This window comes from Sinocyclocheilus anshuiensis, unplaced genomic scaffold (genome assembly GCF_001515605.1).
Source record: "Sinocyclocheilus anshuiensis isolate Anshui unplaced genomic scaffold, SAMN03320099.WGS_v1.1 scaffold1254, whole genome shotgun sequence".
In the NCBI taxonomy this organism is placed as follows: Eukaryota; Metazoa; Chordata; class Actinopteri; order Cypriniformes; family Cyprinidae; genus Sinocyclocheilus; species Sinocyclocheilus anshuiensis.
Window position 1 is genome coordinate 231,816 of NW_015557130.1, and position 17,613 is coordinate 249,428.

At 40.4% G+C, this 17,613-nt stretch overlaps 1 protein-coding gene across 1 annotated transcript in view; it reads left to right on the top strand.

Annotated features, from left to right (window-relative positions):
- LOC107677944 (dual specificity protein phosphatase 7-like) overlaps positions 1 to 123 on the top strand; it is a 9,381-nt gene extending 9,258 nt beyond the window's left edge. Inside the window, exon 3 of the mRNA XM_016473019.1 lies at positions 1 to 123. This exon is cut by the window's left edge and continues 1,796 nt beyond it. The gene's annotated coding sequence lies outside the window, so the exon portion shown is untranslated.
- The last annotated feature ends 17,490 nt before the right edge of the window (positions 124 to 17,613 follow it).

The following is a 17,613-nucleotide window of genomic DNA, read 5'->3' on the forward strand; positions in this document are numbered from 1 at the left end:
TATATATATATGTATATGTAATATTCATCTTGTGCAGATATGCAACAGTCGTCCTCTTAATAAATGTGACCCTGCAGCACAAAAGCAGTCTTAAGTCGCTGGGGTATATTTGTAGCAGTAGCCAAAAATACATTGTATGGGTCAAAATTATAATTTTTTATTTTATGCCAAAAATCATTAGGATATTAAGTAAAGATCATGTTCCATGAAGTTATTTTGTAAATTTCGTACCGTAGATATATTAAAACTTTATTATTTATTATTATAACAAAGTAATATGCATTGCTAAGAACTTCATTTGAACAACTTTAAAGATGATTTTCTCAATATTTAGATTTTTTTGCACCCTCAGATCCCAGATTTTCAAATATTTGTATCTCAGCCAAATATTGTCCTATCCTAACAAACCATACATCAGTGGAAAGATTATCTATTCAGCTTTCAGATGATGTATAAAACTCAATTTCAAAAAATTGACCCTTATGACTGGTTTTGTGCTCCAGGGTCACATATATCGTCGCGGACGACTATTTCTCATGCTTGAAACGACCTGGTCACAATAACATCACTGCGCTCTCGAGTCACCCCGGGACTGAAAGGCGCTTCGCTTCACAGCTTCTTTATTGACATGAACATCTTGGTTTCGAGCTGCTTCTTGTAGAGGAATGTTTGTATCTGTAACCATGGGAAAGAGAAATCTTTCATGTTTTTCTCATTGCCGGAACACAGGAACAAGGCTTTCTGTGGATGTTTCTTGTAGCTACATAACGGTTCTGCGACTAATAACCGTAAGAGCGAGAGAGATCGACACACAGGAACTATGAGCGAATAAGGAAATGTATATCTTACCTCACCGAGGAATTTTCAGGGATTTTTATTTGACAATGCGTCGGCATCGTGTTACAGCTTCAAATGTCAAAGAGCTGTTTTATATGTGCTGTATACATTTTTTGTAAAGATGCGATCTATATATGTGTATAAAACTGGGCTTGGTAACCGGGCGGTTAAATTTTCTGGTTTATGAAGGATATAAAATTGTCCCTATGTATTGTATAGTATAGGAAAACCAATACAAGACTTGTTTGTACTGCAAATAAATGAATTATTTTTTGGTTATCCGATCTGGCTTGGTGTGTTCCTTCTGCTGTTTTTAACGTTATTTTACTGTGTCCAGTAGAATACACCCGTAACACCCTTTCAAGAGTGCTATAAAAAGATGACTAGGGCTCAGAAAGAAATAAGCGCTCTCCATTAGGAGCCGCTACGTTTCTCCCGTAAATGTTGATTTAATACCAGCTTTATTTTCCACGTTGTTCATGACTTGGGAGTTTTCTTGGAAACCGGCACCCCACGGGTGTTTTCTGTAACGCGAGTCCTACATGAGGTGAGACTTCCTCCCCCTGCCCACTCCAGGATTGGTTTCCTGTTGCCTTGTGGTTAATTTCAGATACAGATGGTTTCTGAAGCATGTGATGACGCCACATCCGATTGCTGAAGCTATCACTGCTCGGCTTCCTCTTTGTAACCCCTGTCAAGTCATGTTTATTTGTGTAGCGCTAAACCATACAGATAGCTTCAGAGCAGCTTTACATAATAAACAGGAGCAACAGCTTCAGAATTGTGAAATTGTTCACTCAGAAGTCTCTAATTTCAGTTATAATCACAACCGAGTAGCTTTACAGAAGATATGCACGTTTATTTCTTCAGTGACATCATTCAGTAGTGTGTGAAGTACAGCTAAATCAATAAATCTGACTGAATATGAATAGTTTTAATCCACCACTGAGTAAGCGAAAGGTGACAGTGGCAAGCAAGCAAAACTCCGCCAGGAAGCAGTGGAGAAAAACCTCAGTCAGGGCTTTACAGTATGAACACAGCGTCATCAATGATTCAAGGCTACAGCACATGTCAGTCATGTCCTCTTTTTTTTGAGAATAGGGCCTTTCGCACCGCTTTAGTTCCAGAACTAAATGTACAGTACTAAAGTACTGGGACGATTTTGCGCGAACTATTTCCCAGTACCATTTAACGGGTTGCATTCGCACCGACAGTGTGTACTAAGAAGTGACGCAAGCCGGTCGACAGCGGCGTCATTTGTGCGCGGCGTTCAACAACAGAAACAAAGAAGAACAACATTAACAACAGGAGGATGGAGGACGCTGTGATCGGAGCTGTGTGTTTGTTGTGTCTCGCGGGTTTCACAATAATGGACATGGAAAGTCGATGTATACGTAAAGCGATTGAAAGAACGGAAAGGAGGACTAAGAATCTCCAACGACAACTGGCAGTGCTACATTTGCTACAAGTGCCTGCACTTCAGCGTCCGTCCATCTATCGCTGTTCTCCATACTTGCGAAATAAGTTGACACAATGTTTACAGTATGTTTACACGGCGTTTTAAATCATGGCGGGTGAGGGCGTTTTCGTACACGTTTGGCCAATCAATGTCTACTTACGTCACGATTAGTACCAGTTGTGCTGGTTAGACCCTGCTCCGGAGTAGGAGCTCATTTGGTTCTCGAAAAAGGCAGTCCGGTACTAAAATCGCACCCAGTTCCGGCGGTGCGAACACGCCAAAAAGTGGGTAGTTCCACAATTAGTGCTGGTACTGAAAAGGTTCCCGCGGTGCGAAAGGCCCTAATGAGTGCAATTTTCTCTGTTTTAAAGGTCATTTTGACATGCACTCTTTGATCAGAGAATCCTTCAATCTGAGGTTTTTTTTTGTTTTGTTTTTTGCAGTGTGGAGTTCTCAGATTTACTCTTCAAATTTTTACTCTTTAAACTGCCACAAAGTTTCATATTTTGGATGAGCTATAATATTTTTAAATGCATTATGTACTTCCTTGCATAGGACTGTTGAGAAATTCTAGCTTTCTTTAATAGTTGCTTGAACAAATAAATATGGGACCCTGGAGCACAAAACCAGTCATAAGGGTCAATTTTTTGAAATTGAGATTTATACATCATCTGAACGTTGAATTCTGAATTGTGCTTCTGATTACAGATAGCCTGGGATTACAAAGATTTGTATTTTAAAGAAAACCAGTTCGAAGGGAGCATAGTTTGCTTTTTGGGTTAAAATAATTTCTTGGTATGAAATTCAAATGGTATGACAATTAGATTAGACTGTGCAGAAATTGAAATCTACACACACACACTATACTTATAGTCACGCAATGCTGATGTTGTTAACATTAATAATCTGAGAATAAAGTATAACGATAATAATAATTTGCACAGTTTGATGTGATATGAGCTAACCAATCTTTAGATTAAATCGCAGTGGTAGCGTGATTTATTGTAATGCTTTTTTCATCAGTTGGTCAAAACAGACGTGGCAAAACAGACTTGTTACTTACTTGTTCAGATGACAATATCCGGTGAAAATTCTTATTTGGGTCATACTTCCAAGACGTAAGGCTAGAATCTGTGATTACTAAGTATAGGATTGACACCGGTGCGGTGACTGACTGCCACACATACTCCTCAAAACATTAGATTCATCCGTGCTGGAGCCGCGCTGGCTCACAACTAGGGGTGTGCGATATATATCGTCTGCGATAATATCGTAATTGTTAAGCTAGATAATTCCGCACACAGCTGCAATTCCAGGTTTTCAAACCGAGATGGCGACAAAGAGGCCAAATTTACAGACTGCAGCTTTAATATCCTAATGATTTTTGGCATAAAAGAAAAATCAATAATTTTGACCCATACAATGTATTTTTGGCTATTGCTACAAATATACCTGTGCTACTTACGACTGCTTTTGTGCTCCAGGGTCACATATATTACAGCTCAACACACTGCACTCTGTACTTCTGGGTGTCTGTGTCAAGAACCGTCAGGTAATGGAGAATGTAAGACTTATGCTAGGATATGAATGTGTTCAGCCTGCCATTTGGAGGTCACTGTGTAGGTGAAGGGCGAGAATGGAAAACTTTACCTGCCTAAACAAGTGTGAGCCTTGTGAAGCGTCTGGGATGTGCACCTCGATTATGGTTGACAGGAGTGGAGGACAGATTCTTTGTAAGCCAGGTATAGGGTGTCTACAGGAAGAAGTCTAGCAGATGCTGTCTGTCCGTGTGAAGATCTAAGCAAAGACTCAGCTCACATTTCTGGAGGTTAAAGGCGTTTAGATCTGGGCAGTCGCAGTAGGGTAGCTGTGAATGAGGAGAATCGGGACAAGGTGCAACAGATGCATAGTCCTTCATTTCCTCGTGTTCTAGAGCAGGGATAGGCAACGTCGGTCCTGCAAAGTTTAGCTCCAACCCTAATCAAACACCTGAACAAGCTAATCAATGTCTTCAGGATTACTAAGGGTACAGGCAAGTTTTTTTTTTTCAGGGTTAGAGCTAAACTCTCCAGGACCAACGTTGCCTGTCCCTGTTCTAGAGCAGGTGTGTCCGATCCTGCAGAGTTTAGATCCAACCTGCCCCGACACACCTGTCTGAACGTCATCTAGTCATCCTGAAGACCTCAATTAGCTGTGTTTGCTTGGGGTTGGAGCTGAGCTCGACAGGACCGGACACTCCTGAACTAGAGGAAAAACTAACTGGAGCAGGTCCAGAAAGAAGAGCTCGACATCCAGGATGAGAACGTGAGAAACAACAACATGACTTACTACCAAAATAGCAAGAGTAACACCAAAGCTATTTCCAAGAAAGTGTGAGTGAGACCAATTATTAATTTCAGTTCCAGTTTCATTGCGCTGTGGTCGTGCAGGATTCATTAAAGCTTGCTGCCCAGGATAAGGATGTGTTGACAAGAGCAGTAAGAAGATCTCTTGGGGGGGAAAAAGAATGGCTTAGTGAGTAACTGGTGTGTTTTGGCATGCAAGACGGTCTTTGTGTTTGAGATCAGATGACTGTGACGAGACTGTTGGGTTGGGGTGCAGATCAGAAGACATGAAGAGACCTATTTTGGCTAACAGGCAAATATAAAGTCGGCTTCAATAACGCACTGAGGGGCCGTTCACACAATGCATTTTTTCCATTCTAATGCGCTACTTTTCCATTGTTTTTCTATGTAAACGTGCTAGATTAACTTTTGCAGCATCTCGCACAAGAGCACTGTGTTTTTAAGTGTCGAGTTAAAAGAATTTCAACTTTTACATGCAGCGCTGCTCATCAATATCAGTTCCAAAACAATGGACCAATCAGAAGACCCTGGAGGCGGGGCAAGTGCCGTGAGCTTTTGTGTACAGTAGTGAGTTGACATGGTAACTATTTTGATGGCAACATGGCGGAGGCATTCTGCTTTGGTGTTTTTTTTTTCTCCCAAAGCCATTTCTTGCGTTTTTAGACAACAACGTGTTCACTGACAGTTGCAAAGTCCTCAACGACTATGAGATCCAAAGATCAAAGGTTGGACAGGATCTCCTTTTGGTCTCTAGTGCAGGGACGGGCAAACTCGGTCCTTGGAGGGCCACTGTTCTAGTTTAGATCCAACCCTGAGAAAACTCACCTGCCTGCAGTCTTCTGAAGACACTGATTAGCTGGTTCAGCTATATTTGATCAGGTCTGGAGCTAAACTCTGCAGGACAGTGGCCCTCCATGACTAAGTTTGCCCATGCCTGCTCTGGACACTTATGGCGCTAGTCACTTATCTAGCGGGTCTAGTGTCATGTGTCACAAGTTCGATGACGCAGGTAGTGGCGATTCTCTCCGGCCAATCAGTGATCAGCAGGGTTTACACGTAACATTTTGGTAATGGTACGGCTCACTTGGCACCTCAGCCGAGGTGATACTGAAAAAAGTATCAGGTACCAGGTACTGTACACAGTGGAAAACCCCCCAAAAGCGAGCCGTGCCGTACCATGCAGTGGAAAAGCGCCATTAAATTTTATGTAAAGCCAAAGCTCCCCTGCTTTCTCCCAGCCATTCCGTCTTATAAGAGCATGTAGTGTATAGCCGCCTGCTGCTTCTCACTGTTTGATCAGTTCTGTTTTCTACATCTGTTCTGGAAACAAAGACGCCTCCAAGTGTTCTGTGCCACTTTCTTGTGTTGGCTCTGCGTGGTGGGCTCTCTTCTCTCTTGTTCAGAAGGTAAGTGTAAAGCTTTAGCTGACATGGTGTGCTTTCTGTTCATTGTAAACTGCTGGCCTGTTCACTCCAGTGGAGTAGATGGACCTACTGTGCATTTATCAAGGGCAACCCGCTGGTAGAGGCTTATGCTCGGTTTCATTATACCTACACTTTCTTATTTTCAGGTGGGTGTATGAAAAATCCCTTTAAAACTCCTCAAAACAGACTCACTTGAGGCTGCCGCAATCACTATAGCATTAGCGAAGACGTGCTTACTTTGTACTACCAGCAATTAATGGCTGATGGGTTAGTAGGTGTGAGAGACACTGGCCTGGTAAACAACTTACTACAATGACACCTTCACACAATCTCATTCACACCACACTAATAAGCCAAAGGAACGCATGGCTAATTAAAGCTAAATGGATATTGTGCTTAAAACATAATTCAAGTAGGGTGCAAAAATAATTACTTAACAAGGAAAAACACTCTGAAGTTGAAACTGTGCAACAAGAGGTACACAAAGGTTAATTAACTGAGAATAGGTTTGTAAATGTGTGAGAGTCATGAACTGAGCCGTTTAACTTCAGACATGCAGCAACAACTACAATCTGCTGCTGACTTCAGCTGACACCCTCAAACTAGGAACTGCTAAAGGTCAGTGAAACATATCACGCGTCCTGACTGAGACCTGTCTCTTTGTTCAAAGCTCTTTGTTTCTTGTTCCTCAGAAGCAGAAAGGAGTGAATCCCACGCAAACACAGAAAGCTGGAATTAGTCCAGATCTGCTTGGCACGATGCAGGATTCTGGAGCCTATATAGACTCTCTGAGTCATTCTATGAGAATCAATTTAACGTGGGATCTGATGTCGACACTGGAGATGATTTTCAGAGCACTTTTTGGTATTCATGATGCTGAAATATTTGTCATTGGATTTGCATAACAATGTAAAAAAGTAGCACATGGGGAGCATCATTTAATTCCCATCCTGCAGTATGGATATTGTCAGATGACGTCTCTAATGAAGAATGTGCATGACTGAAAACCATACACTGTATAAAACATAGATGTAGAGTCCGTGACGTCACCCGTAGGTCTCTGAAGAGCATTTTTGATGGTATATGCTACTTTTTTTATACAGTCTATGGTTTCAGCATACAGCTAATCACAGTCTATCGGATTCTGGAGTGTAATAAAGTTTTAAATAAAATTATAAATAATAAATCAATTATTATAAATAAAATTATATTAGAATTTCACTCACTGGAAAAAATGGAGCCCAGACCTCTTGGACAGTCTGTTAGTACAATTAGCCGCACAGCAAGCCATATTATTTGATAACTGTATGAAATAATCCCAAAAAAAGCACAAACACGGCAGAGATGCCAAGTTCAGCGGCTGGAATTAGCTGAGGTGATGTGACGGCTAACGGACAGCAGACCAATGGCTAGTAGTGACAGCAGCGGCAATCCACCTGTAACTCAAGTGGCCACGCCCTTAATTATGCAGAACTTTAAGGCTTAATATAATTTAAACGGATGAGTTATAAAAAAAAAAAATCACCCCCCCAGTTGTCATGAAGGGCAAAATTAGCTATATAGACCGAAACCACTTTTTGTACCAGGCTGAAAACATTTTTCTGCTTTAAATTTGGCCATTTTAACATGGGGGTCTATGAGATTGATACCCTTTTGGAGCCAGTCTCCAGCGACCAGTCGATGAATTGCAGTTTAAGTGTTGGATTCAAGAGAGAGACTGGAAGGTCGCCGCTTGCTGAAACATGCATTTCCCATTGTAATGATGTTGCACAACTCCCTTCAGCAGCTCTTCAAAATAGAAATGAAAATTACACAATGTGTGAAAACAAAGATAATTAAATTAACACTCTTTTATCACACCTGAAAGTGATTACTTTGAGAGAAAAAATACTAGCCAGAAAAACACTTTTTTTTTTTTTTTGCATGCTAAATAAATAATTAAACATTTGAAAACAATTTGTATTCATCAGGGATGCATTCAATTGATCACAGATGACAATAATATCATTTATAATGCTACAAAAGATTTATATTTCAATAAATGCTGTTCTTTTGAACTTTATTCATTAATGAATCCTGAAAAATAAAATGCATCACCGTTTCCACAAAAATATTGTGCAGCACAACTATTTTCAACATAGCTAATAATCGGAAATGTTTGTTGAGCAGCAAATCAGCTTATTAGAATGATTTCTGAAGATCATGTGACACTGAAGACTGGAGCAATGACGCTGAAAATACAGCTTTGATCACAGAAATACATTACAGTTTAACAGATATTCACATAGAAAACAGCTGTTTGAAATTGTAATAATATTTCACTGTTTTTACTGTACTTTTGATCAAATGAATGCAGTCTTGGTGAGCAGAAGAGATCTTAAAAATACATTTTAAAAAATCTTACCAACCCCAAACTTTTGAACGGCAGTTTATATTTAAATATTCATATTAATAAGTAACAGCAGTCATTTTCTTTAGATGACTGTTTTAATGCTTCTGATTTGAATCAGTCAGATTAATGTCTTTCAGTTTGACTTGTACATGTACAGTGTGTGCATAATTATTATGAAAGTTGATATTCTGGTCATATTTGTTTCCAAGCACATTTTACCACTTCCAAACCACATCAATATTAATAACTACTATTGATTTTGCATTTAATCATTTATAAGTGATATATAATTGTTAACAAGGGCTGGAAGTGAAAAATGCCTTATACTCAGGTGTGCATAATTAAGCAGGTTTTTTTAATGGGTAAAATGAGCCAAAATAAAAAAGAGATTTAACTCAGACTGAATAGTCACAAAATTATTAAATGTCCATGACAAATATTCAAAACTAATGCAATACAGAAATTGCAAAGTTAAATCATGACCACTGGACAGCGAAATGCTCAGTGGGTCAGAAAAAAAAACAGGCCAAGAAGAAAAGACACATTAACTGTAAAAACAGAATTAAGAAGAATTGAAGAATTAGGTGTGAAACCACCAGGAACCCTTTGGTCTCCAGTGCTACCGTTTTCTAGAGCTGCAACCTACCTGGAGTCTCCAGAAGTACAAGGTGTCAGGCTCTCAGAGACTTTGCTAAGATACAAAAAAAATCTTAAAATATGACCCTCACTTAACATGTATAACATGCTGAAGTGTTGTGAAATACAAGAAGACTGATTTTATAGGCTTTATGGACAGACAGGTTGAGAGTGACTCTTGAAAGACCAGCATCACATTCTCTTGTACCACTCTTTCAAGAGTTTACCTTCAAGAAGCTGGCAGTAAGTTTTGGAAGGTCATTTTTACTCCATCTTGACAAGACAGACTTTTAGTTCTGAATATTTCTCATTTAATCATTTTTGACTTTTCAGTGTGAGTTGAATCTCTTTTTTGGTGCATTTTACCTGTAAAAGAAAACCTGCTTAATAATTATACACACCTGAGTATAAAGGCATTTTTCACTTCCAGCCCTTGTTAACAAATATACAGTATATCACTTATAAATGATTAAATACATTTACATTTAGACATTTAGCAGACGCTTTTATCCAAAGTGACTTACAAATGAGGACAACAGAAGCAGTCAAAACTAACAAAAGAGCAACAATATATAAGTGCAAATGACAAGTCTCGGTTAGCCTAACACAGTACACATAGCAAGGATTTACAAAATGAAAAAATAAATACAAAATGAATAGTAGTTCTTTAGATTGATGTGGTTTGGAATTGGCAAAATGTGCTTGGAAAAAAAAAATGACCAGAATATCAACTTGCATAATACTTATGCACACATTGTAATGTTACTGCATCAAACGCAGTCAGCATCCAGCCAGAAACACATAAGGGCACGGTGACAGTAGATGACAGAGATGAAAATGTCCATGTGAAGAGCACACAGCGCTCAGGCTCTGGTTTTTGTGGTGGAGGAGTGCGGAGGAGACACTATTAATAGCCCAGCAGTGTCTTCAGCACATCGAGCAGCACGCTCAACATACCATTAAGACTCGGGTTGGCAGCAGCAGCCCGACAGGTGTTAATTGGCCAGATTTAGAGCAATGTTTAGGAGTCCTGAAGAACCCCTGACCTCCATCCACACAGAGACCAGACACCAGCGCTCGTCTGAGTACATCACACCGACAACCCAAACCTCACGTCAAAGCTGAGAAATCTAACACGTTTGAACATTGCATGCGCTGGGCAGCTATGGCGTATTCAAATGTGACACCAGCTTGAAAATAATCTAGCGCGAGATGCTTGACAATGTCTGGCAACAGGTGTGGGAACTTCAGTTTGCCAGCCAGATGGAAGGAAAGCTGAGATACAAAGGATGATGAGGGTTAACTAATGCATTCTGCATGCTAATGACCAGTCATATACTAGAGGCATATTCTCATTTATCTTCATCAACTTGCTCTGGATAAATGCCTCTGCTGAAGGATTAAAATGAATCATCCCATGAAATCATGCATATAGGGGTTGCTACAACTAATCAGGAAAGTAGCAGAATCTCAAACATGTTTGCACCTGTATTGCCTTTTAAACAAATGGCCCGAAAACAACCCAGGCTCATTGAAAAAACGCCTGTGGTGAGGTTTCTACAAAATAATATTACATTGCTTCTTGCACATTTCACAACACTTTTAAAGTGAAATGTCCAATGAGTGGCGCTAAAGGCGTGTTCGTTTTTATCCGAAATGCAAATCTGGCAGTGATTTTTTTTTTTTACGTTGTACATATCGTGGCAGTTCAGAAATGAAATGTGCTGAAAAGTTAATGCTCTAGTGTGTTTGAAAGCAACGTACACTAAACCTGACCCTACATCTAGCTGATAGTTTTAACAAACATGAGGTCCAAACACATTTGCTGTGGCAACCGTGCCATTTTATCTTGCTTCTACAAGTCTTGATCTTGTTTATCGTGACTCGTGTTTCTTGGGACTCGTACCAGTGATGTGTAATGCTGCACCGGGTGCGCTAAGAGCAAGTTTACGACATCAGAAAAGCCACACGTATGGAGCTGGTTATGTGACGCAAATGACAAAATGTATTAGTTTACAAATCATGCACTTTATGATAAAAGTGTTTTGAGCTCATAACATAGTATTGTGCAAGAAACCACACAAAAACAAGTCTTTATCAATCAACCACCTGATCCTGTAACCATGGTTCGTGTGAAAAGCAACAACAGTTAGTGTTTTACTGCCACTAGTGTTCATCTCAGCTGGAAACTGCAGTGATGTATAGGAGTGTTTTTGGAGTTTTGCAGAAATGTAGCCAGTCACGTTTTTCCAGTGAGCCTGTGTTGCCCAAAACGGATGTTAACAGCAGGAGTGAAGGGGGTCATAGATGTCTAGTGGAGCGGTGAATGAAGCACAAATCCTCTTCCTGTTGGCACTTATGACACTTGAAAACACTTCATGTTACACAACATGTGTGGGCGGCTGGAAGAAGCCACAGGCTTCATTCATCATCTTTTCATCCTGCTCATCCGGTTTGTTTTTGGGTTGAAGAATAAGTCACATTATTCCTGTGGACTGAAATCTCATAAGACATGAATGATCAAATGATTTTGTGATCGTTCTTAAAGCGTGTGTTGTGTTGCTAGATCAATCTTACTGAGAGATGCTGTTTTTGTAGGCGATGAGCTGAATATTTCTGCTCCTAAATTGCTCTTTCAAACCTGTTTCCTGGAGCTTGTTAACACTATCATTACTAAACCCAACAAGTGTTTGCCTGAACAACCAGAAAGAAAAACTAAATGAAATACACTGCTAAAAAATGACATTTGGCACTAATTTGTTACACTAAAATACTGTGCTCAGAACTTTACGGTGAAATCGCTATAGTTATTTTCTTACAACAAATGAAATAATTTAGAAACTAATTAAAAATATAATAATTTAATAAAACAATGCATGTCCGAATGTTAGTCTTAGATGTTTAGACTGTTGCTGTTAGGGTCAGGCTGTGATGTTCGTCCAGTGAAAGAATGAATCTGCTTTTGTCTGAAATGTTGCTCAGTATGAACTGTTGTATAAAAGTAATATCCCACAGGCAATCATGCTGTTGCTCAGAATATCAGCACAGCTGTGATTACCTGCGGCCCAGTCACAGTAAGTGTGATATCGCTTAAATAATCGTATAATAAATAGTACATAATAGTAAACAATTTAAGTGGCTAGGTTTCTGGCAGATTCTCATATATTTACATTACATAGCTGTGTAATATTACACATACAGTCAATAAAAGAGCATGATTATCAAATATAACAGGACATATTCTGAACCTGTGGATAAACACAGCAGATGATTACAATGATCTAGACACACGTGTAAATGGTAATCTTTTTGCTGTTAACTTTACCTAAACAAGTTTGTGGTTACGTAACATGATGTGACCTGCCGAAGGCATCAACATAACAAGCCTAGTGTTATAGGGAAGAACCTTTGCTATGAGCTTGTGCCTTTTACAAATGAGAGACATAAATTCTCCCTGTCCCGGTTACATAAAGCTGGCGTGGCACACTAACAACGCCTCACAGGAACAATACAAGGTGAGGCATGTTTTCAGCGCTGATGGACTGATGACCATCCCATTCCTGTGTAGTGATCGTGACGTAGCCATGAGCCTCCTTTGGCCCACATGATGAAAAGGTCAAATGGACATGAAGGGTAATAGGTGTTTTTGTTGCCATCGAGATCACTGAGGTGCACATTAGGTGATAAACATTAGGGCATATATAAGTTATGATAGTAGTTCATATGACTGAATGGTAAGGCTGGCGTGAGCTTAGTTTAAGCTTAACTACACACTAGCCCTGACTGAAATGACCCGGATTGGCTGGAAGGAAGGTCACGCAGAATCTGTCCAACAGGAAACAAAGTCATGTTTAAAATGCACTAATCCGGTTCTAACTGGATTTGCCACCATCATTCTTCATATGTGGAGTTATCTGAATTGGATTGTTGTTCCTGGTCATGCACAACACAGGATTTTCATGAGATCTTTAGTTTATGCATTTATCTCACAAATGCACCGCAGGTACAGTAGAACAAAATTAACTACTTGGACAATCTGGTGAACATCAAATTAGGCTTTCTGAAACCTTATTCAGTGTTAAGAACTGCATTGCGCTCATGATTTTGATTGCTCCCACTAAATATAAAAGGTTTATATATATATATATATATACAGTGGTACATGTGCCCTTTTCAATGAACACATTAATGTTGATCTCATATTAATCTAATATGCATGAGTGTTTGAAGAGGCAAATTAGCAAATTATCAGAACTGATCTGGCATTCATCATTTTATCTCAGATATATGAAGTGATGTACAAAGAACTGGGATATCCAGTGTTTGTAAATCAGTGTTTGTGAAGTGCTGTTCTGTTCTGTCCTTAAATCCCAAGATGTTTTGCTTTAGCCTGCCATTTTCTTATTTTTGACCATTTCCAAATGCTGGATGTTTTCATTGTCAGCAATATTGGTTGCTATTTTTAAAGTAATGTTTTTTGTTTTGTTTTTTTGCATGCATGCATGTAGATTCTGTCACACAAGCACACTGAGTTAGTAATGTAAATTGTATATGATCTTGTGCACTCTTTGAAACAATCCATCCAAAGACGTACACAAGTGCATGTAGAGCTTTAAGAATATTAAGATCAAACTCTTAGTTCAGCTGGTGTTCATTTCACATGATTAGATCCTGTCACCGTTACTGGTCAGTCGACCCAGTCGTCCTTTCGCAATACAGCAGTTTTTCTGCTTGAGTTCATTCAGTGAGATGGATAACCGTGACCCTTGAGATGGACACACAGCCATGCCTATTTCTTTACAATCCATGCATTTCTTTATGATGCTGCCTAACAAGAATATATAACCTTTTTACAGCACAGGATACACGTATCTGGAATTATCTTTCATTTTCTCTGGTGTTTCTCGCTTCATCTCATCTCTGTGGTGTTGTTCAGCTGCTCTGCTGCTGATAAGGCTGCTGTGTGTCCGGGGGCCAGTTAAACTTTAACAGGTGATTGCAAAAGGCCTCGCTCTTATGTCCTAGTCTGACTAACGGACGCGTGTGTGTGTGTGTGTTGTGTGTGTGTGTGTGTGTGTGTGTGTGTGTGTGTGTGTGGAGACAGTTATAAGATCAAATAAGATCTGTCGAATCATAATCATAATACCTGACCATAATCTACTGACACATCATAGAGGCAGTGTAGGACAAAATAAGTAGCTTACGACTAGTAATAGAGTTGTTATATGTGCTGTAAATCATCAGTGCTGCTGCCACTGAATAGCTCTCAGTTACATCACAAAATAACTTCAACGCAACACCACTAGTGACGCAATAAACTCAGCCCATATGACAAAAAATATATGTTTTCAAATTAAATTCTAAAATAATTTTGTATAGAAAATAAAAACTTTTGTTTCCATAGTTACTGATTTTGTTGCACACATGTTCTGTGTTATTTCCTACATTGAAATGTGACGGAAATAAGCACTCATTCCTGTTCTATGTGCGGTGTTGTCTTTGTTTTCCATTGGATTATCTTCTTTGGTTTTGTTATTAATAAAGTTTAAAGCTGCATTTAGATCCATGACTCCTTGTTTCACTGACCTGCTGTGACAGAACACCGAACCGCAACTAAAATGGATCTAGCAGTGGTTTGTCTCCTCCTCCTCACCCAGGACGATTGCTCCCTTGAGGAGTTTTTGGACCTTGCATTCCAGACCCTCTACCCGGACAGCTCATTAATCACAGATTTTTGGACTGGTCTCAATAACCACTATACACAACTTGTTCCCCTGTCAGTTTATGGTCCCTGAGAGAGATCTATCAACCTTGTTGAGTTTGTGCTCCTTAAAAGTGCCTCCTCGTTGACTGTGGGTGGGGAGGTGCAGGACTTTTACTGCCACTTACCTGCCACGGACACAAAGCATGAGCCCACACCCGCCACAGACAAAGAGCCAGAGCCAATGCCCAGAACCATGGACTTCCGGCTGGAACTCCATCCGGAGTCCTTCCTCCTCTGCTGGTCTCATCCAGCCTCCTGGCTCTTTTTGTCTTTGCCAGTTCTGTCTGGCTTCCTGGCTGCTCCTCCGCTGGCTCCATCCAACTTCCCAGCTCTGCCTCGAGCAGAGCCGGTCCTCAGCTCGGCCTTGGTGCTCGGATCCCCTACTCCACATTGGCTCCAAGCTCCCTCGGCACCACTATGGTCCGTCATCCCTCAGACTCTGCCAGGCTCGCTGATCCCTCTGGCACCATCTTGGTCAATCATCGTTCTGCCTCCCTCACTGAATTCCGGGCCTCTGGCTGTGTCTCATGCCTCCACTGTACTCCTCCTTCCCTCCAGCTCCTCCTTCGCCTTTGCTCCCACCGGCTTCATCTCAGTCTGCTGAGCCCCAGCCTCCACCTTGGTCCTGTGAACTTGCGACTCCACCTCCGCCCTCCAGACCAGCGGTGTGACCCTGGATATTCCTCCTCAGCTACGCCAGGATCTCCACCTTTCTAAGCTCCACCTCAGTCGATCATCCACCTGGTTCTGCCTGGTCTCACCACCCTGGCTCCTCCCTCCAATGGCTGTGCCATGGACCACCAGCACCCAGTTGGACTCTTCTGCCTGGGTGTTCTAGACCTCCTTCCTTCCCCCCATAGTCATAATTGCCCCCTCCCACCACCTAGGTGTAGTTTCTGTTTTATATTTTGTTGTATCGCCTTAGTTTGCCACCACTTATTTGTTTCCATAGTTGCTGATTTCACTGCGCACCTGTTCCGCATTATATCCTTCATTATCGTGTGAATTTAAGCTGATATTTTTTCTTGAAGATGTTGTGTTCCTTTCCATTGGATTATCTTTGTTTTATTAGTAATAAAGCTTAACGCTGCATTTACATCCTTGACTCCTCGTTTGCCTGACCTGCCGTGACACATTTAAATCCAAGATAATACATTCACATGTCACATTTGAAGAACAACTTTTTTTGTTGTCAATTACACTTCACTCTCTCTCTCTCTCTCTCTCTCTCTATATATATATATATACTGTGTGTATGGATTGTTGTTTCAAACTGTTACTTGATACTGTTACTCTTGGCATTGTTAATATTTTCTGTCACAAGTGCTTTTGTGTCAAGAGCTCTTTTAGTCTGATCAAGTGCTGTGCCGTGGGTTCTTGGTGTTTTCTTTTTATTCTGCTCTCACCATGTGAAAAACACAACAAACACTGCAGTCACCTGATTTAATGAACAATATATTCATTCAGAGAATCATAAAAGATCACAGACCTTACCCAGATTATTATGTTACCTTATGTTTGTCAGATTCAGTAAATAAACATCAGCATTTAACGTAACCATTGCCTTCTACTACAGATTATCACACAAAATCACGTCCACACGCAGCTAGTCCGGTATTATCGGGTTTAACAGCACAGGCCTGAGGGATTGTGGGTATGTTCAGGGCTGATAGACCAGTGTAAATATCTAACGAGGGACTCTGTTTACACAGTTCAATGCTATTGTCTTGGTCTGTGCAGTAATAACCGGTTCACAAAGCCCAGACTGAGGCCTTGTGTGTTATTCAGAGCTCTTGTAAAACACATGCTACTGTGAAAGTAAACTGATCTTCAGCAGAGCCACAGGAACCATCTGAAAACATCAGCTTTGCTCATGAATGTTAATGGCGTGACATTCACTCAGACTCAGTAGTCGTAACTGATTTGCTAAAAGATGATGTTGGTAAGCACTAACCACAGCAGGATTACCACTTACGTGTTTATTCAGTCCTCTGCCAATGCAACCAATTAGCTGTTTAGTTGTTTAGGCTTCAGCTTGGTCTTATGCAGCCAACTGCATTTTTTTTCTTTGCACTGCAACTAGATAAAAAGGTGAATGGATGGATAGATTGGGATGGATTCCCCATATATGGATATAAATGGTTTTCCTACTAAATTCATTATAAATAATAGAACATAAATGAATATTATCACAGCGATATATTTAATGTTGGACACACATACAGTATTGACACACACACACACACACACACACTCCTTTCACACTCTCTCCTTTGATTCCCTCCTGTTTCTTGATGTGTAGTTCCGTTTTCTGTGTACCGTGGTGCTGAGTGGTTTGTGATTGTAGCTCCGTGTAGCTTTGCTTTACTGTTGAATCTCTATCTTACTATCACTCTCAGTTGTTTAAAGTGATCAAATATAACTTAATTCCCACCATATTTCTGATATTATCTATCAAACTAATCGAATTAATTTGATCGTTCACTTTTATTCTAAAACAGCGAGTGCAGTGCGCTAGCATTCGTTAGCCGGTTAGCTTGTCCATTCGCGTCTATGGCTGTTGTTAAGCCTTTCATCAAAAAAACACAACTTGACCCCAAAGGACTAGTTAATTACAGACCGATCTCGAATCTCCCTTTTCTGTCCAAGATACTAGAAATAGAACTACACAGTCACCACCTTCAGTCACCTCCCCGAGCACCGCCCACAGTCCCACTCTCCTTTTGCCAAACCCCCAGACAACATCACGTCCATGC